The 25290-nt window shown below is 44.0% G+C and overlaps 1 protein-coding gene across 1 annotated transcript in view; it reads right to left on the bottom strand.

The window, feature by feature from the left end:
• Positions 1–25290, bottom strand: part of Ptk2 (protein tyrosine kinase 2) — a 223995-nt gene that overhangs the window by 190530 nt on the left and 8175 nt on the right. The gene's annotated exons all lie outside the window — the stretch shown is intronic.

Below are 25290 nucleotides of genomic sequence, written 5' to 3'. Positions count from 1 at the left end.
GGGGAGGGGGAGAGGGGAGAGGGGAGAGAGAATGAGAATCATTTCACCAGCAGGAACCTCAGTTTCTGGACCTGTGAACAAGAGCACTGACAATACTCACCTTTTGCCCAATGCCGACCATGTGCTGGCCACATAGAGCCCAGAAGCTCATAAAGGCAAGTTGACGATAGCTCAGAGCACACTGAAAATGTCACCTCCCCTGGGTTTCAGTAACAACCCCAGGAGGCAAACAACGTCACCTGTTTCACAGATGAAGAAACTGACACACAGAGAAGATTAGAGAACTTACAGCCACACAGCTCTTAAACACAACGTGCACCTACACAGGGCAATGCCCACAGAGGACAGATTCCCCGGAACTCGAGTTACAAATGGTTGTTAGCTGCCATGTGGGTGCTAAGGTTCGAACCCGGGCTTTCTGAAAGAGCAGCCAGTGCTCTTAATCACTAAGCCATCTCTACAGTCCTACCATCAAACTTTTTAATTATTTTTATTACTCTATGTGTGATGAGTGTGTGTGAAGGTGCACAGGTGCCACAGTCCATGTGTCAAGGTCAGAGGGCAACAGGAATTCAACTCAGGTTTCCAGGCTTGTGTGGCAAATGCCTTCCTTCACCTGCTGAACCATCTCTGTGCCCCATTATGAGATTTCTATCCCACAAAACCAGTTTAACCAGGGTTTGACTGTTCATCTTGCTAAAAAACACCAACTGTGCTTTTCTAAGTTAGGAAATGGAAGAATGGAAAATCAGAGGCTGTAACTGCTGGGAAGTGCTTTGCAGTTGAAATGACACCAGTAGCACAAAGGCCTGAGGGGCCAACAAACCTCAGCTCTGGACTTCATCCTCTACTTTCAAGCTCTGTCAGCACCATCCCACACAAATGCATGCACAGGCCGGCTTCTCTCCTCCCAAGACAGCTACCAGAAATGGTAGCTTTGCCTCTTTCCCTTGTCTTCTGTCATGTCACAGCAGTATCAAAAGATGACTCCAGCTCACCAAGAAATTTCTGGAGTCATTTGTCCAATTCTACCTAACATTTTTTCATCAGTAAAAGAAGGTAAGGGGGGCTGGGAAGATGACTTGGTGGTTAAGAGCACTGGCTGCTCTTGCAGGGAACCCAGGTTCAGTTCCAGGCACCCACATGGAAGCTAACAACCATCTGTAACTCCGGTTCCAAGGAATCTGACACCCTCTTCTGACCTCCGAGGGCACTGCATACATAATGGTGCACTTAACACACCTACACATAAAATATGTATAAATAAATAAATAAATAACACACAGATTCACTTGCCTCTGCTGGGATTAAAGGTATGCATACACACCCAACTAGAACCCATGTTTAAAAAAAAAAAAAAACTGGGCAAAGTGGTATACAATTGCAATCCCAGCCCTGGGGAGGCAGCAACAGGTGCATTGTGGGGCTGACTGGACAGCCTACTTGGCCAAGTTCTAAGTCAGCGAAAGATTCTCACCTTTTTTCTTTTAAATAAAGGTGGGCAGCGCCTGAGAAGTGTCACCCAAGGCTGTCCATATCCTCCACATAGGTGTGTGTGCACATCTGGACACACAAGGTTAAAGAAAAAAATCTCGCACCTATTCTGACAAGGCTCTGGAAACAGTGGAATCTTTGGACACTTGCTGAGACTGTAAAGTGATGCAGCCGATAGAGGAAACAGTATAGAAATTCCTCAGAAAGTTAAAACTAGAACTCTAAATGATCTGGCAACCCTACTTCTGGAACACAGCCTAAAGGACTTCAAGCGGGGCCTAGAAAAATATATTTGCACATCTACATCTACATTTACAATGGCCCAAACAGAAAAGCAACCCAACTGTCTACTCTCAAATTAACAGAGAAAAAGCAACGTGCTATACACATACAGTGGAATATTATTCAGCCTCAAAAAAACAAAAGAAATTCTGACACATGCTATAACATGGGTATGTTGCTTTTTGTTGTTCTAACCAAAATAGCGGGGAGAATAACTTAAACAAGTAAGTTTCTTTCCTCAGAAGGCTCGGTCCTCACTGCTTGCTCTTGTGGGCTCACGCAAAACACACGGCAGGAAGCTATGGCAGAGACTGCTCTTCACTTCTGGACAGACAGGAAGCAAAGAGCAGGTGGGAGGATACAGGAGAGGGCCAGAGCAAGATGCAGCCCCAAGGACATGCCTCAATGGCCTACTTCTCCAACCAGGCCCCACCTCTTATCTTCATAGCCTCCTAATAATATCATCAAATCAGGAACCCATTCAGGAATTAATCCAGTCATAGGGCAGAGCCCATGGTCCTAACAGCTCTGACCCAGAGGTGGGTTTCACTAACTTTGAGGCGTTTCTTAATCTAGTCAGACTGATAATCAAGATTGGCTATCACATGAACCTTGAGGACCTACCACTAAGTGAATAAGCTACAAGAAGACATGAGCTTGCGTGGTGAGGCAGTTAAGAACTGCCAAATTCACGGGGTTGGAGAGATGGCTAAGCAGTTAAGAACACTGGTTGTTCTTGCAGAAGACCCAGGTTCAAATCCCACACCAACATGGCAGCAAGTGTATCACCCTGAGTCGCTTTTACAACCATGACATGGAGAAAATTGCAAGATCAATATGCTGTGATATAATTTCTGTTAAGTTTTACGTGTATAATAAAAGTACATATATAGGCAGGTGTCGTGGTGTATGTCTTTAGTCCTAGCACTTGGGAGGCAGAGGGAAAATATATTTCTGTGAGACCGAGACCAGCCAGGGATACAAGATGAGAGCCAAAAATTAAAAAAAAAAAAAAAAAAAAGAACTGTCAAATTCACAAAGACAAAAGGCAGAACAGAATGGTGGTCAGGAGGGGTTTAGCAAGAGAAAATACCCAAGGAGGTGGCTAGAAGACCAGATTTTCAAAATGAAACAATTCTGGAAATCTGGGCACAAAAATGCAAAGTACTTAGTATTAGTAAACTACACTTAAAACCTGGTAAAATTAGACTAGTGAGATAGTTTAGAGGGGAAGGAATTTGCCACCCAACAATGCAAGCCTGGCAACCTGAGTTCAATTCCCAGAACCCATATAAAAGTGACATGACAGAACTGACTCAAAGTTGTGCCTCTGACCACACACATACACCAGGGCATGCATATGCCCACATACCAATCACACATACAAATATAGACAAATACAGCAATAACAAATTTTTTAACCTGGAAAAATTAATGTTTGGCAGTTGTTTACTTGTTCTGAGAAAGGGTATCACTATACAGCACCAACTGCCTGGACCTGACAGTCCTCCAGCATCAGCTTCCCTAGTCCTGGGATGACAGGCATGAACCACCACCACCACCATACCTGGCCTTTGTGCTTATCACAATTTCAGTTTTTGTCATTGTTTGCTTACTTGCTTGTTTGCATGAAAGAAGGTCTCATGTAACTTGGGCTAGCCTTGAACTCACTAAGTACCTAAGGATGACCCTGAACTTTTGATCCTCCTGGTTCCACCTCCCATGCACCAGCAGCACAGTATGTGCACCACACAGTTTATATGGTCTCTGGGATCCAACACAGGATTTCATGCCAGCTGGTCTGGAGTAAGCAGTGCAGTAGCAAGGACAAGAGGTCCAGTCTCAACAAGGCAAAGAGGAGAACCCATGGCCAAAAGTGGTCCTCTGATCTGCACACGTACCAGAGCATCACAACACACACACACACCAAACAAACAAGTTTTTAGAAATGAGAAATAGGATAAAAGAATCCTAAAATCCATATGGAAGCACCAAAGACCTCAAACAGTCAAAGGATTTTGAGCAAAACAAGCAATGCTGAAGGCGTCACAACATCTGCTTTCAAATTACACCACAAAGCCATAGTGACAAAAACATCAGGGTAGGGGGTGGAGAACTGGCTTAGCCGGGGCTCTTGCAGAGAACACAGACTCGGTTCCCAGCATCCACACAGCAACTAATAACCATCTGTAACTCTAGTTCCAAGGGTTCTGACACTCTCTTCTGGCTTCCATGGGCATTGCACACATGGGTAACTTACATATGTGCAGACAAAACACACCTATACATAAAATAAAAATGTAACTTTGAGAAAATATAACCTCTTCGACAAAGAGTGCTTAGAAAAATGGATATTCATATATGGGAGACTGAAACTAGAGTCCTCTCACCCTGTATTTTAAAAAAAAAATTCAAAATGGATCAAAGACCTTAATATAACACAATTACTTCAGGCATGATGGCACATGCCTTTAATCCTAGCACCTGGGAGACAGGGGCAAGTGGATCTCTGTGAGTTCGACCAGCCTGGTCTACATAGTGAGTTCCAGGCCAGCCCCACTACAGGAAGACCCTATCTTTTAAAAAAGACTTGAAATTACTAGGGAAAAACCCTAAAGATACAGACTAGTCAGAGGCTTTCTGAAAAGCACTCCATAGACCAGGAAATCATAGCAAGAACTGACAACAGCACATCATCAAATCTAATGGTTTCCGCACAGCAAACGAACAAGTGAAGAGAGCCTGCAGATATGTGAAGACCTGTCAGCTCTTCTATCAACAGCATACAACCTCCAGGATATAGGGGATAAAAACACCCAGAGGAGGAGTCCAAACAACAAATCTAGGCGAATGAACTAAGAAACATGTGTCAGATTACAAATGGTTAATAAACAATGAACAGTCAACATCCTTAGACATCAGGAAATGGAAATCAAAACTTCCCATTTCACCCCAGTCAAAAGAGCTGTTGTAAGAAAACACACTACAGTAAAAGAAATAAGCTAAAGCAGTCCTATGGAAAGAAGCTTAGAGGCTCCTCAAAAGCTGAAGGCTGAGTACCTGGTGGTCCAGCTACGCCACTCCTGGTGTACGTACAAAGGAACCTGAGTCAGTACAGCACATGTTTACGGTATATGAGTCACAAAAGTCAAGTTATGGAATCAACCCAAATGCCCTCAAACATGAATGGGTAAAGAAAGTGGTATACATACACATGGAGTTTTATTCAGTCATAAAGAACAACAGAATTGCCCAATTTGCCAGGTGTTCTAGTTCACTTTCTGTTGCTGTGGTAAACAAGAACTTTGGGAGGAAAGCGTTTATTTGGCTCATACTTCCAGGTCACAGTCTGTCACTGAGGAAAGTCAGGGCAGGAGCTGAAGCATAAAACCACAGAACGCTACTTATTGATGGCTTCACTGGCTCATGCCAACCTACTTTTTTTTTGGGGGGGGGTCTTTTTGAGACAGGGTCTCCCTGTAGCCCCAGCCGTCCTGGATTCACTATGGAGACCAGGCTGGCCTGGAACTCACAGAGATCCGCCTGCCTCTGCCTCCCAAGTGCCGGGATTAAAGGCGTGTGCCACCATGCCCAGGCAGCCTACTTTCTTATACTACCCAGGACCACCTCCCAGGAGTGGCACTACCCACAGTGGGCTGAGTCCTCATACACCAGCCAGTAATCAAGACAATTCTCCACAGACATGGCCACAGGTCAATCTGAACTAGCAAACCCCTCAACTGAGACTCCCTCTTCTCAGATGACTACTGATTGCTTCAAGTTCACAATAAAAACTCACTAGGATGTCCAGGAAAATGGATGGAACTGGAGATTATCATGTAAAAAAAAGTAAGCCATAAGCCGGGTGTGGTGGCGCATGCCTTTAATGCCAGCACTTGGGAGGCAGAGGCAGGTGGGTCTCTGTGAGTTCCAGGCCAGCCTGGTCTACACAGTGAGTTCCAGGACGGCTGGGGCTACAGGGAAACCCTGTCTCAAAAAGACCAAAAAAAAAAAAAAAAAAAAAAAAAGAAGAAGGTAAGCCAAACTCAAGAAGGAAAATGCGGTTTTCTTCTCACTTGCAGAATCTATATTCAAACAAACAAACAAAATACCCTAAAGAACAAGGGAAAATATTTGAGGCCAGGAAGAGGACCAGCAAGAGGCAAACACAAAAGAGGGGGATGATGGAGGTGGGGTAGACGGTTAAAACACAGGGTATCAGGTACAAGAACATCATAGTGATACCCATCATTGCCCACAACGAACACAGCTGTGGGAATGAGACACCATGGGCAGGCACTGACCAAGCACTCAATGCTCAGAACTGTACACAGGGCACTATGTCTCTGTGGCTAAAGATCCAATCCCCCAGTAAACTGTAAGATAAGTATTAATACTACCATTCATAAGAAAAAGAATGCTGAAGTTTAGGAAGGACCACAGGAGTAGACTGTGTAAAAGTAGCAAAGCCCAGATCATCTCATCTTCCCATCACCTTAAATCCCAAAGGTGCATGCAATTAATTACATTCAAGTATTCCCTGGATCCCAAACACTCCACAAAAGAGATGAATGACCTCGCCCCCTTTTTAAAAAGCTCTCAATAACTTAGTTTTTTTTAATCAGTTAAAAAGTTGAAGTTAGTATCTACCAAATGAGTGTGGTAGCACAGACCTGTAGTTCTATGTAGCATAAGAGAGGGTGAGGCAGAAGGATTTTAAACTTGAAGACCAGCCCGGACTACACAGCAAGACTGTAGCAAGAAAAATAAAGCTAGCATGTACTTTCACAATGACTGAAAATAAGTGCTGTTATCAACATAAAGAGCTTTGGAAGTGCCTGTGTCATTTTAAGTGCACTACACATTTACACAATGAACTGAGCACTAGAGACCCCAGAAGAACAAGGACAGAGTCCTAGCTCACAGCAGTTCACTGCTCACAAGACGCAAGAACACAAATCAGAGCACCCACGGCCCTGGACTTTGGCAGACTGTCCTGACACTCAATGGGGGCCAACAAGGTGACTCCATGGGTAAAGGCACTTGCTGCCAAGACTTGATGGCCTGAGTTAGATTCCCAGGATGTACATGGTGGAAAGAGAGACCTAACTCCCACAAGTTGTCTCCTAACCTCCTCACATGCACCCTAGCATGGCTGTGAATGCGTGCGCATGCGTGCACACACCCCTAATAAAAAATTTAAACCCTTTACGATTTAAGGTCTAACTGATTTATAAGTTTATCTGTAATACTGCAAAACTTGGAACAGCCTACATGTTCCAAGGGAGGAAGAAATCTTAAAATACAGCAAAGCAAGTGACAACCGAAGCCATAAAAAAAGAGAATTTCAAATAATTTTCACTGGCATTGGAAGATGCTCGTTAATGAAAAAGAGCGTATGATATAAAAAGAATAAGGCCGCTCCCGGTTCAAAATGTGAGGATGGGGGGTGCCAAGCAAACCCAGGGCCTCGTTCATGCTGAGTGTTTCCTCACCTCTGAGCAGCAAAGAAGTGGAGAGAGTGGAGAGTGTGCTGATGTGAAACAGACACCGGCAGTGCTTCTTGCTGTGAGAACACCTCTCGCAGACCCCACAAATGTAGCAGACTAGAAACTCCATCAAGAGAGAGCCCGCAGGGAGAAAAGCAGGTTGGAAGCTAGGATTTAATGCAAGCCCATTGGAATTTCATACAATGAGTTTTCTGTTCAAAGTAACGGGGACACACACACACACACACACACACACACACACACACACACACACTGTTAAAAGAAACAATATGGAGGGGCTGGAAAGATGGTTCAGGGGTTAAGAACACTGTTCTTGCAGAAGACCTGGGTTCGAATCCCAGCACCCACATGGCAGCTAACAACTGTCCATGACTCCATTTCCAGGGGGATCCGACAGCCTCTTCTGACCTCCGCAGGCATCGCACGACACAGGTGCACTTACCTACATGCAGACAATACACATATACACATAAAAAGAAAATAATAATAAATAAATAAAATAGCATTTCTTGAAAAAAAAAAGAGAAAAAAGAAACAATATGGAGTAAAATCCCTGGTGTTTAGGAAAAAAATACAGCACTACCTTTCTAAATACATGAATCAAATAAAAACTTCAGCTGGGCGTGGTGGCACACGCCTTTAATCCCAGCACTTGGGAGGCAGAGACAGGAGGATCTCAGTGAGTTCAAGGCCAGCCTGGTCTACATAGTGAGTTCCAGGACAGCTGGGGCTACAGGGAGACCCTGTCTCAAAAGACCAAAAAAAAAAAAAAACCTCAAAAAGAAATGCCTGAAAGCATTTGGAAGAGGGAAACATGATGAGAAGGAAAACCATCAACTGTCTTTTTCACCTTAAGCCAGGGACACATGAACAAATCATTCCCAATGTAATAGAATGTAAGGACAGAAAAAGGACTGTGCTGTGTAGTGGAGCTTGGGACAGAGCAACCTGTTATTTGGGTCCTGTCTTTATTAAAAAATTTGGAATCTTAGTCAAGCACGGTGGTGTGATTCCATACTCAGTGAGCTGAGGCAGTAGAATGCAGAGTTCAAGGCTAGCCTGGTACAGAGTGACTTTGAGGCCACCGTGGGCAAAGTAGTAAGCCCTTGCCTTGAAAACAGTAATCAGGATGGAGAGACAGCTCAGTGGTTAAGAGTGCTGGCTGCTCTTCCAGATGACTGGTTTTGGTTCCCAGCACCCACATGGCGGCTAACCACCATCCATAACTCCAGTTCCAGGGAATCCAATGTCCTCTTCTTGCTTCTGCAGGTACTGCATGCACATGGTGTACTTACATACATGCAGGCAGAACATTCATATACAAAAAACAAAAATAAATATATTAAAATAAAATCTTGGTATCTTCATCATGAATTGTTCACACTTGTTTTTGATTTTCAAAAGAGCTGCATTAAACTATAATTCAACCTAAATCTTCAGTTTTTTGGGTGATTTCCCCCCCCAGAAAGTACATGTAAGACAAATACCCCACCAGGCCCCAGCTCTGTCCACACACATCCTCTCCACACTTGGCTCTCCCATACTGGCTTCATACCCATGCTTAGCACCTGGAGGCTGTGTGCAATAGAAACACGGCTATCCAGTGCACATTAAACAGAGAACAATAAAGATATTTAACTGCTTTTCTCAAAGACCAAAGCATAAGTAACTAAATTTGTCAATACCTTGTCTGCTGTGTGAAACAATCACAACGTATTTTCACACTGGACCAATTCACATAAATGTCTAAGCTTTGAAGAACAGCTTCAGCAGATGTGATAAAATCAGTCTCTTAGGATGGGCATCCACAACCCAAGATGCAAGTACTATACACTACATCTGCACTCATGGTTACCCCATCCAAGAGCACCTGTTGACCACAGCAGCTCAGATCCAAAAGCCATACTGTACTTCAGCTGAGCAGGACAAAGGGCAAAGAGAAGTGGGTTCACAAATGTGCAGCATATTAAAAGAAAGCAGGGAAAGAGAGAGAGAGAGAGAGACAGACAGAGAGAGAGAGACAGAGAGAGAGACAGAGAGACAGACAGAGAGACATCTCTCAACACACATGTATTTTAAATAGAGAGAGAGAGAGAGAGAGAGAGAGAGAGAGAGAGAGAGACAGAGAAAGGCCCCTACCCCACACTTGTTTTTTAAAAAAAATATGTTTTATGCCAGGCATGGGCACATGCCTAGAGAGAGAGAGAGAGAGAGAGAGAGAGAGAGAGAGAGAGAGAGAGAGAGAGAGAGAGAGACAGAGAAAGAGAAAGGCCCCTACCCCACACTTGTTTTTTTAAAAAAATATGTTTTATGCCAGGCATGGTGGCACATGCCTTCAGTCCCAGCATTTGGAAGGCAGAAGTAAACAGATCTCTGTGAGTTTGAGGCCAGCCTGGTCTACATACTGAATTCTAGGCCAGCTGGGGCTACATGGAGACCCTGTTGCAAAAGACCAAAAAATAAATAAAATAAAAAATATGACTTTTACTTTTGGTACTCATCTGCCAATTCTAGGAACAAGAAGGGGATTGAGAATCTGAGCTCCATATCCATTAAAAACAAACAAACAAAAACAAACAAACTTCCTGCTGCAGGACAGAAAAATGAGGAAAGGTTCGGCAGGCTAAATCCTAAAAGCAAATGCAGGATGTTTCCTGCCAAATATTATTCAACAATGAAGAGGAATGAAGGCCCGGCACACTCCACAACATGAACAAATCTTGCACACATCAGCTGTCTAAGAAGCCACACACAAAAGACCATATACTAAGCCCGACATGGCGGTGCAATCTTTAATCCCAGCACTTAAGGAGGCAGAGGCAGGTGGATCCTGGTGAGACTGAGGTCAGCCTGATCTGTATATCGAGTTTCGGGCCAACTGAGGATACAGGGAGACCCTGTCTCAAAAAATCAAAAGGTCGGGCTGAAGAGTTGGCTCAGTGGTTAAGAGCACTGACTGCTCTTGCAGAGGACCTGGGTTCAATTCCCAGCACCCACATGGCGGCTAATAACCATCCTAACTCCAGTTCCCAGGGGAGCCAACGCTCTCTTCTGACTTCCTTGGGCATTGCACAACACAGGTTGAACTTACACACAAGTAGGCAATACACTCATTCACATAAAAAATAAAATTTTAAAAAGATTTTTAAAAAGCACACACCAAAAGGCCATACTCTGTGTTAAGTCCTTTTCTATGAACCGTACCACATCTGTAATAGACTGATTAATGGTTTCCTCAACTGGGCTGTGACAAATGGACAGTGGCTGTTAGTGGGATGAAATTTCGGGGGGGGGGGCATAGAAAGTTTCCCAAATTGATGACAGTGACTGCACTGTTTTAAGAGGTGAATTGTGGGGCTGGAGAGATGGCTCAGCAATTAAGAACACTGACTGCTCTTGCAGACAACAGGGGTTTGATTCCCAGCACCCACAAGGCAGCTAACAACCATCTATAACTCCAGCTCCATGGGGTCTGACATCCTGTTCTGATGTCCACGGGCACTGCACGACACACGTGCACTTACATACATGCAGGCAATACACTCATACACATTTTAAAAAAAGTATTTTTAAAAGGTGAATTGTTTGGTATGTGAACTACTGTATTTAACCTTAAACAACTGAGAACTGAAGTTGTGCTCAGTGGTGTGTATTTGCTTGGTGTACACTTAACAAGGGCTCAATTTCTGGCACGAGTGGTGGGAAGGAACCACCAAATCCAGGCTAAGGGTACAGCTTAGTGTTGGAGCACATGTCTAACATGTGAGGTCCTGATGGCTGGGCAAGTGACTCACTGGGTATAGGACTTGCAGCAGCAAAAGCCTGACGGCCTGCATTCAGATCCCACATAAAGAGGACTTGGTAGCACAAGTGTTATGTAATGTCAACACATCTCTACAAGGAGATGGGGCGACCAAGATTGGAGAATTCCACAAGCTCATGGGCCAGCTAGCCTGGCACACCCAGCAGCAAACACAAGAGGGGCCTTGTCTCAAATGAGGTGGAAGACCTGAAACCTGAGGTTGTCCTCTGACACTGACACACACACACACACACACAAACACACACACACACACCCTAAAACTACAAGAAGTCTCTAAAAAGCATCAATAGAGATTTTCTAGTCTTAAAAGACTAAAATTCCAGACAAAAGGAAGAAAACAAAGTTAATGGACTGTATTAAAAATAAGGTGCTGAGCCAGGCATGGTGGTTCATGTCTTTAATCCCAGCACTCGGGAGGCAGAGGCAGGCGGATCTCTGTGAGTTCCAGGCCAGCCTGGTCTACATAGGGGGTTATAGCACACCTGGGGCTACAGGGAGACCCTGTCTCAAAAAAACAAAAAAAAAAAAAAAAAAGTGCTGGAGAGATGCTCAACAGTTAAGAGCACTCATTGCTCTTGCAGAGGACCTGGTTCAGTTCTCAGCTCCCAACCACCTGTTACTCCAGCTCCAGAACAATCGAACACCTCTGACCTCATCAGGTACCTACACTCATGTACACATACCCACATACATATACACATAACTAAAAATAGTAAAAATTCTAATATAAAAGTCACCATTTGGTAGTGACAAATTTTTAATAAAGAAGGTAAATAAAATTCCTAAAGGAATTTAAAAATCCATTCATTTTTTGCTCTCATCTTCTTTAAAATATAAGAAAATGAAAATATATTATTTGCTTTCCCCAAAAGCTCATCCTCAGGCAAGTTTCCCTGTCAGTGGCATCAACTCCATCTTCCCAGATGCTCACGGACCTCCCATGGTTTCTACCTCACAAAGTACGAAGTCCAAGGCCACACAAGGGTTCTGGAACCATCACAGAAAGGACAGCGCCCCAACCTCCCAGCTGAGTTCTAAATACCAGCATACCTCATGGGTGAATTTTGGCAAGTCTCTGCTACAACACTGCTGAAGTTTTAAGACCATCTATTCCAGACTTATTCCTATTTTCTACATGTAAAGTTCTCTTCTACATACCTCTTCCCCCGCCACCTACCTCCCCCACCCCCCATCTCTCTCCCTCCCTCACAGGTCTTCCTTGGGGCACAATTTTTACATCTGTTAGCAATAATAATTATCTCTTTGAAAGCCACAGTGCTTAATTTGGTCCAACATTTAAAATAAATTACTTGTGAGCTGGGTGTGGTGGCACACGCCTTTAATCCCAGCACTTGGGAGGCAGAAGCAGGTGAATCTCTGTAAGTTCAAGGCCAGCCTGGACTCCATAATGAATCTAGGCCAACTGTGACTACAGGGAGACCCTGTCTCAAAAAAATAAAAATAAAAAAATTACTTGAATATCTATAAACCAATGTTTTCAAGAGTTCTGACAACTGTATTCGGTCTCTCACTGACCTGCAGCCAAGTGGCCTTACCTCCTAATGCACTCTGTACAACAGGCAAATCCTACTCAGAGGAGTGAAAAATCAACTCAGTGACACCTGAGAAATGCAGTGATCCTGACGAAGGTCTGCAGTACAGCATCCTGCCTGTATAGCAAACAAGACCCTGCAGTGGTCTCAAAGCAAGTATCCTTAGAATGTTCCTCTCCTGCACCAATACCCCTGGCCAGTTGGAGTGCACTAGTCCGTGGGCCTCAGAAAACAGAAATCTCTCCAAGATGAGGAGGGAGAGGAGGAGGAGGAAAAGAGGGGAATGCGAGACCCAAGCCAGCGCAGGTGCACAGGATCCAGAAAGATGAATGAAGAAATTCCTACACCTCACCCCTCCATCACTAGGCCACCAATCTCTGACAGGCTGTCCAAGACTAGAAGCAATATACTTCTGCTTGAGTTGGATTAACTGTTATGTTAATGACAAACAATATAACAGCTCTAAGTCAGGAAAGAAAAGCTACTTTGCACTCAATGCAATGCAGACGAAATCAAACTTAAAAGCAGTTCAATAACAAAATAACTAAAATGAAAATTGACAAAATAATGAATCATTTCCTTCTATCAAAATGGAAGTCAAAATCCTCTAGATAATGAAATCAGTGTATTAACCAAATTAATACAAACACAATTTTACAGTATTATTTTTAAGGAATTTTAGAAGCATGTAGCATATTACCTGTTTGCCTTTAAGAAGCACTAACTGCCCAGGTGTGGTGGCACATGCCTATAATCCTGGCATTGACAACACTGAGGCAGGCATTAAAGAGACAGGACACAACTGTGATGATGTTAGTGTTCATTTTCAACTTGACAAAATCTAGAATCACCTGAAAGATATGCCACTGGGCACGTCTGTGAAGCACTATCTTGAGTACATTAAATGAGGCGGGAAGACCCAGCACGGTGGAAGGCACCATTCCCTGGCTGGGATCCTGGACTGTGCAGGTAGAGGAGGAGGTGAGCAGCAGAACCAGCATGGTTTCAAGTGCAAGGTTTGGACCTATGATGGTTAACTTGGATGGACAAGTCGATTAGATTAAGAAACAGCTAAGCTGGCAATGCTGGTTCAGCAGGTAAAAGCACTTGCCACCAAGCTTGATAAGCTAAGTTCAATTCCCAGGACCCACGTGGTGGAAAGAACTCACAACCCCAAGTGGTCCACAAGTTGTTCCAAGACCACACACATACACACACTGCCACACACACACTAAATAAATGTAGCTGAAAAACTTTTTTAATGTGTCTGATGTTTTGCCGGCATGTATGAAGTGTACCTGTGTCTTGCAATGCCCACAGGGACCAGAAGAGGGCGTTGGATCCCCTGTAATTGAGGTTACAGACAGCTGTTAGCTGCCAAGTGGGTGCTAGGAACTGAATCCAGGTCCACTGTGTGAGCAGTCAGTGCTTTTAACCTCTGAGTCACCTCTCTAGCCCAAATGAATGCAATTTTTAAAAAATATTTTATTTTTATTTTATGTGTATGAGTGTATTGCCTGCATGTATGTGAGTGCACCCATGTCGTCCAATGCCACGGAGGTCAGAAGAGGGCTTTGGATTCCCCTGGAACTGGAGTTAAGGACGGGTTCGTAGCCGCCATGTGGGTGCTAGGAATTGAACCCGGGTCCTCTGCGAGAGCAGTCAGTGCTCTTAACTGCTGAGCCATCTCTCCAGCCCCTTAAGTTACTTTTTTTCAGGCATTCTGTCTCAATAACAAGGAAAATAATGAATCCACATGCACATAGCAGAAGATTCCAGAAGTCAAGGGCAAGCCCTGGAAGAAAATGCAACCATTGCAGGGCTACAGGTCCAGGACTCCTGGCAGTCTGTGGGCCCATTGCTTTTGACTCAGTGCTTCCCAAGCCAGCCCAGTTCTGGTGACAAAGGCTTACTGGTATAGAACTTGAAAGACAAACTTGAAGAGGCATTCTGGAAGCTCATCTGACAAGAAATGCTACTCAAGCCCTGGCTGAGCACCAAAGCACCAGAGCCTGTGGAGCTGGCTCACTGGGAGCCAAGCCAGGCCAAGAGCAGGTGGAAGCCAACGGCCCTGCTCAGAGCCAACCACAGGTGGGCATCAGACACCTGGCTTCTTGAGGCCAAGGCACAGAAACGTGCTGCGGAGCATTTGCAAATTCACAGGAAAATGACCCAGACCATGCCTAGCACTCAGCTTCTAATCTTACCGAAGGGAGCCAGGGCTACTTGAAAAAAAGCAGCTGTTGGGATGCAACGGCAAACAAGGAATGTTCAGACTATCTTTCATGCCAAAAAGGAATAAAATGTTCAGAAACAACAAGAGATGATCTAAGGAGAGCTCCACAGGTCAAATCAGGAAAGCTACTGTCAGAATAAAGCAAAGCAGGACAGGTGAGAAGCCACTGGCTTCAACAGCTCACATGGATGGCATGCTAACAGAGAACGGGTCAATGAATAAGGAGACCAGGCTCCATAGAAGGCTGGATTAAGAGAGAAGGCCTGGCAATACCAGACCATCACAGCTTCAGCGGGGTATAGTAGTGCACACCCATAATCCCAGCACTGCAACCCCAGACCTCTGCAGAGGTCTCCAGAGTTCGAGGTCAGCCTGGTCTTCAAAGAAAATTCAAATACATCCTGGGCAGCATGATGATACACAGAAGGAAGAGGAAAGAGAACAGTAAGGGGTAGGGGTGGGGGTGAAGGACCTCACAGCCACATGGGATGTCCTTAGTACTAGTGCTTGCCTCACACTCACAAAACCCAGGTTTATCCTCAGCACAACAGGGGTAAAAAAGTTATTCCAAGCAAGAATCACAGTGGGTAGCCACACTCTATTACTAGTCAGAGTCTAACATATCACACAGTCTCTGTGATCTACAGATTTTCAACAGGTTACTCATTCATTACAATGAATAAATGAGAATTTTTGAGTGCAGTATACTCCCAAATGGGAGGCACTACCTTATCTCCAGTACAGATGAATAATTCTCAAATTTTAGAATATATTAAAAATATTTCAGCCGGGCGTATCCTCATACACTTTGCTCCAGGCATCCAGGAGAGGCACTCCCTGTGCCTTGGCCACAACTCAGTATTTCTACCAATTCGTTAGTTAAATCAATTTAAAAAAATCGTTTCTAGGTGGGAAAAAAAAAAAAAAAAAAAAAAAAAAAAAATCAAAGCTCATTAAAAACAAAGCCCCATGGATAAAGTGAGTGTGGACCCCTAGAAACCACATGAAAGCTAGGCAGGTATGGTAGCCACATGTAATCCTAAGGAGGTGGGGGAGACAGGTAGGCTGACTAGACTAGCAGAGCTAGTGAGCTCCTGCCTCAGTAGAGAGCAACTAAGGAAGACACCTGATGTCAACCTCTGGCCTCTACAAACATATCAACATATACACACATGGATCTGCATACGTATCTGCACAAATACACACACATACACACAGGCACACACAATACACATTAAGAAAAAGAAAACAGGCTGGAGAGATGGCTCAGCGGTTAAGAGCAGTGAGTGATTGTTCTTGCAGAAGACCCGGGTTCGAATCCCAGCATCCACATGGTGGCTACCAACTGTCCGTAACTCCAGTTCCAGGGGATCCAACAGTGTCTCTGTCTTCTGCCGGCACTGCATGACACAGGTGCACTTACCTACATGTAGGCATAATACTCATACACATAAAATAAAAATAATAAATAAATTTTAAAAAAAGAAAACAGCCCCACATCCTAACTGTCTTCAATAGTTACACGGCAAGGGTTCCAAAACCTTCCAAGTCTATTACAAATTCCCATTTGTCTGGGGACTGAGGCAGACTAGAAAGACAGGAAATTATGAGGACATGAAGAGGAAAAGAAGCCCTCACCCCAGCATCTGGCTCAAGTGACTCATCAGCTTAGTCATCAATTCCAGCACAGTTAACATTTGCTCTCAAATCTGCCAACATAGACAGCATTTTTATATAGAGAAGTTTCAATAAACTCTGCTTAAGTCCTAAGCATGTTTAGGCTCCTACTACTTTCCCAACTGTAAACCAGCAGCTATAGAGATCTCACAAAAGACAATAACCTTTTGTTTACAGTAAAACAGCCTAATTTCCCATGCAACCTTAGTGACCTAGGCTTTACCTTATCAGCTGTAATCCTATCCAGTGCACCTCAGGAAATGCCAGTGTGATTTCATCTACTACAAAGAAGATTCCTTAGCAACCCTTGAGGTGTAATTTCAGAAGCCACCAAAATCATGCACAGGGCTACTGCAAAGGCACTAAGCCTGACTATCACGGGACGCCCACACCAGTGTTCTTGGTGTGTCCCATCCTTTCCCTGAGCACCTTCTCTACTAACCTCTGATCTATGTTAAAAATCTCTTCTTAATGAACTTCCACTCTGCTTCAAACTGATTTGTTCTGAAATTGTCTTCTCTGGTGAAGTCTTTACAGAGCAGGTCTCTGAAAAGGCTGCTGCTGGCAGTTGTGTGGAGCAGAGCTGCGTCCCCAGCTCCTGACTGACTGCCACTGGTAGGAAGCACTACCTTGACAATTGCCCTCAATCATCCATGTTAACACAGACCAGAAACAACAGCAACAAACCTGTACCATTTATCAACCTGATCCTAAGACCCAGGATCACTTCTGTTGACAGTTCTGCTAAACTTTCAGAAAACTTCATAGAAACTCAAACTAAAGAAAAGCCTTTTAAAGAAAAAATCTTCAAAAACACCAAGGTCATGAAAGGGGAAGGCCAAGAAACCCATTCCAAGTGAACAGCCTGAACACTGTGCATGACGGAATGGGACCCTGGATTAAGAGGAAGAACTGCTGTGAGGGACATTAACACATGAGCTGATATAATATGAACACGGGCTGTAAACTGAGGGACTGGGGTGGAGACTAGTGTAGAGATTAGCATATAAAGGGGCAGCAGACTAAGGCTGGACACACACACCCCCTTCATTCTGGACAATGCATTGTAAAGAGACATAAGAACCTCGGTACTCCAGTGCCTGCCCTCCAAATTCAAACCTGTGCCTATAATGGCATATAGCGATATTTAGTAAATTTCACAATTACTACATGGGTGTTGTAAAAACATCCTTGCTCCCAGTAAATACTGAGGTGTTAAATGCATGTCTTCTGCAACTTACTCTCAATAAAAATATATACTTAGCACATGCCTTTATAATATACATGTGCATATCTACATTACATGGAGGGGGGGAAGGCATGGCATACACCTGTGCTTTGATGTCAACGACTGGTGAGTCGTTACTACTATTTCACTTCCTGAGTCTTTTCCAAGAAACAAAAGTTTTCAAGATAAAAACTTTGGAAGCCAGGCAAGGGGTGCATGCCTATAATCCCAGCAACTGGAAGCTAGTAATAGAAGGGTCACTGTCAGTTTAAGGCCAGCCTGGTCTACACAGGGAGTTCCATGCCAGCCAAACAAAAATAAACAAACTTGGGGACGCAGCCAACTTGAAGCGTTACGGGAAGTCCTCTTTAGCAGATGATCTGAGGCCTGATAGTTTTAATTGTCGATTTGATATAATCTAGAATTACAGTAAGAGAAGAGAGTCTTCATGAGGGATTGTCTAGACTACGTGGGCCTGTGGGCATATCTGAGGGGATTATCTTGACTACTTAACTGAGGTGGGAAGACTTCCCCCAGGAAGAGGATGCTGAACCTGTGAAGAGTGGGAAAGGCAGCTAAGAACTGGCAGGCATGTATTCATTCAGCAGTCTCTGCTCGTGACAGTGGATGTGATGCAACTAGCTGCTTCAAGCTCCTGTCCAAAGACAGACTGTAACAGGAAGTCAAATGAGCCCTTTCTCCCTTAAGTTGCTCTTGTCTGGGTATTTCATCACAGCAACAGGAAATAAAATCAAGACACAAAGGGAACAGCAGACTGTGCAGTCACACATTGAAAGCAAGTGTTCACACAGAGGACCTGAAGACATCAGAAAAACTAAATGCCATTAGTGTCTTTATTTTGCAGTGCTGGTCTTGGTCCCAAGGCCTCGTACATGCTAGGCAAGCACTCTACAGTATCTTTTAATACACTTTACATAAGGCCTGTTAAATAATTTTCCAATATAATCAATTAAATTGGTTAAATTTTAAATTTATGTTCCTTTTTTTTTTTTTTCTTTTTTCTTTTTAAAGTGGGGTGAGGCATTGGGCCAGGATCTCATGTAGCCCAGGCTGACCTTGAACTTCTAATGTTTGAATGCCTCCCACAGTCTCTACATATTTGAACACTGTCTCCCATTGGTGGTGCACTTGGGGAGGTTTGGAAGATGTGGCCTGCTGAAGAAAGTGTGTCACCATCACGGGAGCGGGCTTTTAAGTTCCTGGCCCCGGCCCATTTTCAGCTGTGGTCTCTGCTTCCTGTGTCTGCATGAAGATGCAAACTCTCAGCTTTCTGCCCCAGCCACCTCTGCCACCAGGCCTCCCCCCTCATGATGGACTCTTCTATGTGTGTAAGTGTTCTGCCTACATGTACTTAAGTGCACCATGTGCATGCAATGCCTACGGAGACCAGGAGAGGGCATCAGATCCCTTGGAACTGGAGTTACAGGTGATTGTTAGCTGCCATGTGGGTGCTTGGAACTGAACTCAGGTCCTCTTCAAGAGCAGCCAATGCTCTTAACCACTGAACCATCTCTCCAGGTCGCCCAATGATGGACTCAGCCCTCTGGAATAGTAAGCCCAATGAACTCTTCCTTCTGTAAATTGCCTTGGTCACGGAGCCGTATCACAGCAACAGAAAACGAATACATCCGCACGTATGCTAAGCTTTCACTGAAACAGATCACAATGCAACCTTTGAGAAGACACTTTAAATGGTGATTAACTCACCAAGAGCAGCACAGCAGTAACACATAATCCCATGGGAAAAACGAAGCATGCATGGCTACTGCACACAGTGCGGCCACGCGCAATGACGTCTGCAGCAGGACTGGCCCCTGGCTGACACAGGAACATATTTACACCTTCCAAACTAGAGTTAATATCACCACCACTAGGGGAAACTACAGTGATGTAATGAGAACGAAAAATGGAGAGACAATCAGTCTGTAATCAAGGCCTCTTTCTGTCCCAACACTAAGTGTCCAGGACCAGCAGCAAGTACCTACACCATGCGATCAGCACATAACTGCCCCACGTCAAGGCTATAATCAGCAGATGTGGGCAAAAACGTAGTATACAGTCAGCTAGAGAGAGCCAGACAACCACAGACACAGGAGCCAAGTGCACAAGGAAACAACCAGCCCAAGAAACTGACTCTACGCATGCTTCTCACAGCAAATCACAGAAATGCCAAGCAGTGATGAAGGGGGCTTGCTCGCCATGTAACATAAATGGCCTCACACAGAACTGACTCTTAAACAAAAATCAGTTACACATTTTCTTCTGTAATCCTTCTCCCACCCACTGTGTGTTTTTTTTTTTAGCAAGTCTTTGGGGAAGAAAATGCTACATAGAGACTCAATGGGGCATCAAATGTGCCCCCAAAGTAAGATGCTTTCATACCCACTTTGAAGAACTTCAGTCTGCAACTGTAGTTAAACCTTCACTTCAGTGAAGTACACTTTTACCTACTGTGCATTTTCTTGTTTCTAGCAATCTGAAAGATAACTCTACTATTATAGGTGATTAAAAGAAACTTAGTTGCATAATTAAATTTACCTCATCAAAATCAGAGAGAACATTTTTATTAACTTGTAAAGCTGGTAAAACATCTCCAAAGCTACTAAAGCTTAACCAACATAGAAGAATCCTAAAATAATTTAACTTCTAAAATACCTATTGTTTGTGTTAACTATACAACCTCCATAATACACAATTTCATTATACCTGGACAAAAGCTTTAGGCCACAAATGAGTCAGATTACATAAACTAAGGACTCCAAAATTTCACAATCTCAGAAGTCATGTCTAAGTTGAAATTTGTCTCGTGCAATTAATACTTAAAAGAGTAAAATTAATTTTAATCCAACTGGAATGAAAAACTGAGCTCAAACGACTGTCCATGTGTCTGCACCCACTGTCTGCACCCACGTAAAATCTATCTGCATGCAAATAAACAGCATCCTAATTTTTTTGGCTTGTTGTTGCTACTGTTGATTTTTGCTCTAGTTTCAGTCTTTCGCTGTGATAAAACACTCAACCAAAAGCAACTTACACGAAGAAAAGTTTATTGGGCTTACACTTCCAAATCACAATCCGTCTTAAGGGAAGTTTGGGGTAGAAACTCAAGAAGGAACCTGGAGTCAGGAGCTGCGGAGGAACACTGCCATGGCTCCATCTCTGACTTGCTATCTGGCTTGTTCATGATTAGCTAGTCCTTGTTTCTTGCTTCTTGTTTTGTTTTTACATTTACTTTTTTTGTGTTTGTCTGTGTGTGCATGTACACGGATGGGTACACAAATGGCACTGTGGGAGTGACTACTCACAGGACTTCCGAGAATTGGTTCGCTCCTACCCTGTGGGTCACTGAGATGGAACACAGGTTGTCAGGCTTGGTGCTTACCTGCTAAGTTATTTCATGGGCCCTCATTCATTCTCTCTCTCTCTCTCTCTCTTTCTTGAATTCTTTTATTCAAAATTATTATATAAAATTATTTTATCTTATTTTATTTTTTTTGGTCTTTTTGAGACAGCGTCTCCCTGTAACCCCAGCTGGCCTGGAACTCACTATGTAGACCAGGCTAGCCTTGAATTCACAGAGATCCACCTGTCTCTGCTGGGATTAAAGGCATGCACCACCAACTCAAAACCTAGGGGAAGTATCCTAGGTACTTTCTATTGCTGTGATATAACACTGATCCAAACCAACTTGAGGAGGAAAGGGTTTATTTTCTCTTACATCTCCCAGGTCACAGTTCATCACTTAGAGAAGTCAATGGCAGGAACCTGAGCACAGACCATAACTGATATGCTTCTCTGACCTGTGCTCAGCCTGCTTTCTTAACAACCTAAGACCACATGCCCAGGGTTACACTGCCCAGAGCAGGCTGAGCCCTCCCACATCACTCAATAATCAAGAAAATGCCCCACACAGACCAATCCAATAGAGGAAAATCCTCCATGGAGGCAATTCCTCAATTGAGGCTCCCTCTACCTCGGTGTGTCAAGTTGACAACCAAAGCTATCCAGCTTAGGAAGGTACTGTCCACAGTACTATATCAATTAATAACCAAGACAATCCCCCAGGGATATGCCCACAGGCCAGTCTGATCTAGGCAATTCCCTGAATCCAGGCTTTTCTCTCTCAGATGACTCTAGAATATGTCAACTAAAGTGGACAATTAAAGCTAACTAGGACACTGTTGTTACTTTGCTGGCGGTTTTTGTTTTTTGGGTTTTTTTTTTTCTTTTCAATCTAGGCTAGCCTCAAACTCCTCCCTCAGTTTTCTGAATACTGGGATTATCCCCATCCCAGCCCCATTCCCCGATTTTTTTTCCTCCCTTACTTTTGATTCTTAGATAGGATCAATTCCATGATTTTGACCAACATCCTGGGATGAGGAGCCATAGCCACACATCCCCACCCAAGCACTCTTCAAGGCATTTTCTACCAAGTTTGCCTCCAGCCCTCTGGACCAGGCAGTTACTGATTTCTGCTCCTATACAACTGTTTTAACCAGTACGTTACATAAACAGAATCACTATTACTCAGTGATGTTTCCTGCTCCCTAGAGTCACCCATTATGTTGTGCCGTCAAGAGGTAACCATTTCCATTGCTAAGTCAGTTCCACAGGAGAGCCATACCAAAACCTTGCTTACCCATTTGTAAAGTGATGGGCACCTGAGTTGTTTCCAGTAACTATAACAAACCTGTTGTAAATACAACTAGAGCCTCTGTGTAGATATGTGTTCCCATCATCCTTGTGAAAATAGCCAGAAATAGGGCTGCTGGGTCGTATGGTCAATCTCCGCAACACCTGAGCACAGCAGCTCTATGTGTTCCACATCCTCGTCACCTGGCAGTGTTACCCTGTTTGGTTTACTATTACTCATTTAACAGAGTTGCAATGCTACCTCCCTGAGGTTACAATCTGCCTGCCCTTCCTTCATAACCACTGAAGCTACGCATCCTTTTCCTGAGCTTCTTGTCATCTATATGAAATGGATGTTTAAATCTTTTGGCCATTGTTTTATTGAAATTTTATTGACCTATGTATAAAATTATTCATTTTTATTTTATTTATTATCAGCACAAGCCCCACGTGTGGAGGTCAGAGGACAACTCTGTGGAGTTGGTTCTTCTATCTCTGTGGATTATGGGGACTGACTACAGGTTGTCAAGCTTGTGCAGCTGAGCCATCTTATCCAGCCTGACCTGTTTTTTATTTTTTTTGTCTTTTTGAGACAGGGTCTCTCTGTAGACCCAGCTGTCCTGGAACCCACTATGTAGACCAGGCTGGCCTCAAACTCACAAAGATCTGCCAGCCTCTGCCTCCCAAGTGCTGGGATTAAAGGAATGTGCTACCATGCCCGGCCTGACCTAAGTTTTTAATTAATTTCTCAATAAAAAAATGCTGAAAAGGTTATGGATTGCATGAGGACTAGACAATAATCTAAAGTGCCAACTTCTCACCCCAGCTCACAGCACCACTCGCACAAAATAATAAATAAATGCCACCATGTGCAAAATCAACTAGGAGGGGGAAAGAAAAACTCATCTCTGCCTCTCTCAAACCTAGGAAATGATTCCTACCTACTTCCAGGTCCCCCATTTTGAATGTTTTGCTTTGCGTTCCTTTTGCAAGAAAATGGGCTCATGCAGTCCGGGCTGGTCTCACTACATAGCCAAGTATATTGCTTATTTTTATTGTTGCTGTGACCAAACACTGGATAAGAAGCAATTTAAGAGAGGAAGGGTTTATTTTGGCTCAGTTTGGGGTTACAGTCCTTGGTGGTGGGAAAGGTGTGGCAGCAAGAACATGAGGTAGCTGGTCACTTTGCAACCACGTCAGGACACTGACAGCAGTGAACACTGGCCCACAGCTCCCCTGCTCCTTCTTAGTTCATCTGGGACTCCAGCCTCAGAGATGTCATCCAAATTCAGAGTAGGTTCCCCTCTTCAGTTAGATCTTTCTGGAACCACCCTCACCAAAGTGTTTCCATGGTGATTTGAAATCCAATCAAGCTGACAATAAAGACTGACCATCGTACTAAGGCTGTCCTGTGAGCTCCAAATTCTCCAGCCTCCAGCTCCAGAACAGTGGATTACAGATATATGCCATCATGCTGGCATTCCTGTTTACACAGTTGATAAAACCACATTCTTCTCTCAATGTAAGTCAGAAACACAAGGAACTGAGCCTTTTTGCAAGCTTTACAGAAATAATCATCATGCAAAATTAGAAGGAAAAGGGCCCACTAGCAGCTCAGTAAATGGCACTGTTCTCTCAGTTAATACATAGCTGCTACCTGCACACCTGAATTAGCACAAGGTTAAGCTTTGATGAAAGGAACTGGAAAGGTTGATACTGCTGTACAGAACCTTGGGCAAATTCTTAACTCTAGGCTCAGTAAAACACTATGCTACTAGGCTGCTGTAAGAATTAAATAAAGCCAGGTGTGGTGCCACAGGCCTTTAATCCCAGCACTCAGGGGGCAGAGGCAGGCAGATTTCTGTGAGTTCAAGGCCCGCCTGGTCTCCATTGGCTAATCCAGGCCAGCTATGACTACAGGGAGAACTTGTCTCAAAAAGACCAAAAAAAAAAAAAAAAGTTCTGATTCTCTGGGGCTGCACCACCCACCAGCCTCTTTCCTGGACACAGGGGCTGACCTCTTGGCCCAGGGCCACCACTGCTTCCTAATCCCTTGCATCCAGACGGACCCAGGTCCTTTACGAGGTCCCAGGGAGCACTCTGAGCCTGGTCCTGCCCTAACCTCCCTCTGGTTCCCTGAGCTGTACGGCCCACCAGCTTCTTTCCTGGATGCCGGGACTGACCTTTCTTCTTCCTGATCCTTTGCATCCAGACCAACCCGGTTCCTCAGTGCAGTCCCCAGGAGCCCTTGGGGCCTCTTCCCGCCTCCCATCTCCTCTTGCATCTCTGGGTGGCATGGCCACCAGCTGCCCTAGATCAGCATCTTTCCTGGACCTGGCTCCCAGGCCACTCCAACGCCAAAATTCCTGAGGCCAAAATCTTTCCTGGAGGGATCCAGACCTTATGAGAAAGCCTGACAGCATCTGATCCTCATCTGACTTGGGCCTCTGAAGACAAAAGCAATCTGGCCACTCCAATATAAAATCAAAAGAGAGAACCGGAAGCTTAGAGGAACCAGCCTTTCATACCCAAAAAGTAAACCACAAAGACACAGAAAGTTCACAAAAAGAAGCAGACCTAAACTTGAAGGCTTGAATCTCACACAAGAATCAGAAACTACAAAAGAAATCCACGTGTCAAGGTCACAGTGAAAAAATAACATGAAAAACCCAAATAATATATCCCTACCAAGTACCAACAGTCCTGTAGAGAGGAGTACAATGAAAAACCCCTAGAGATAACACAGGGTGTAGAATTCTAAAGAACAATCATAAACATGATGAATTCAGTGAATTTAAAGAACACACAAACAAAGAAATCAAAGAACTGAAAGA

Source organism: Nannospalax galili, unplaced genomic scaffold, assembly GCF_000622305.1.
Source record: "Nannospalax galili isolate Female #2095 unplaced genomic scaffold, S.galili_v1.0 scaffold525, whole genome shotgun sequence".
Lineage (NCBI taxonomy): Eukaryota > Metazoa > Chordata > Mammalia > Rodentia > Spalacidae > Nannospalax > Nannospalax galili.
The sequence above is the reverse complement of the archived record's forward strand: the minus strand, read 5'-3'. Positions and strand labels throughout refer to the sequence as shown.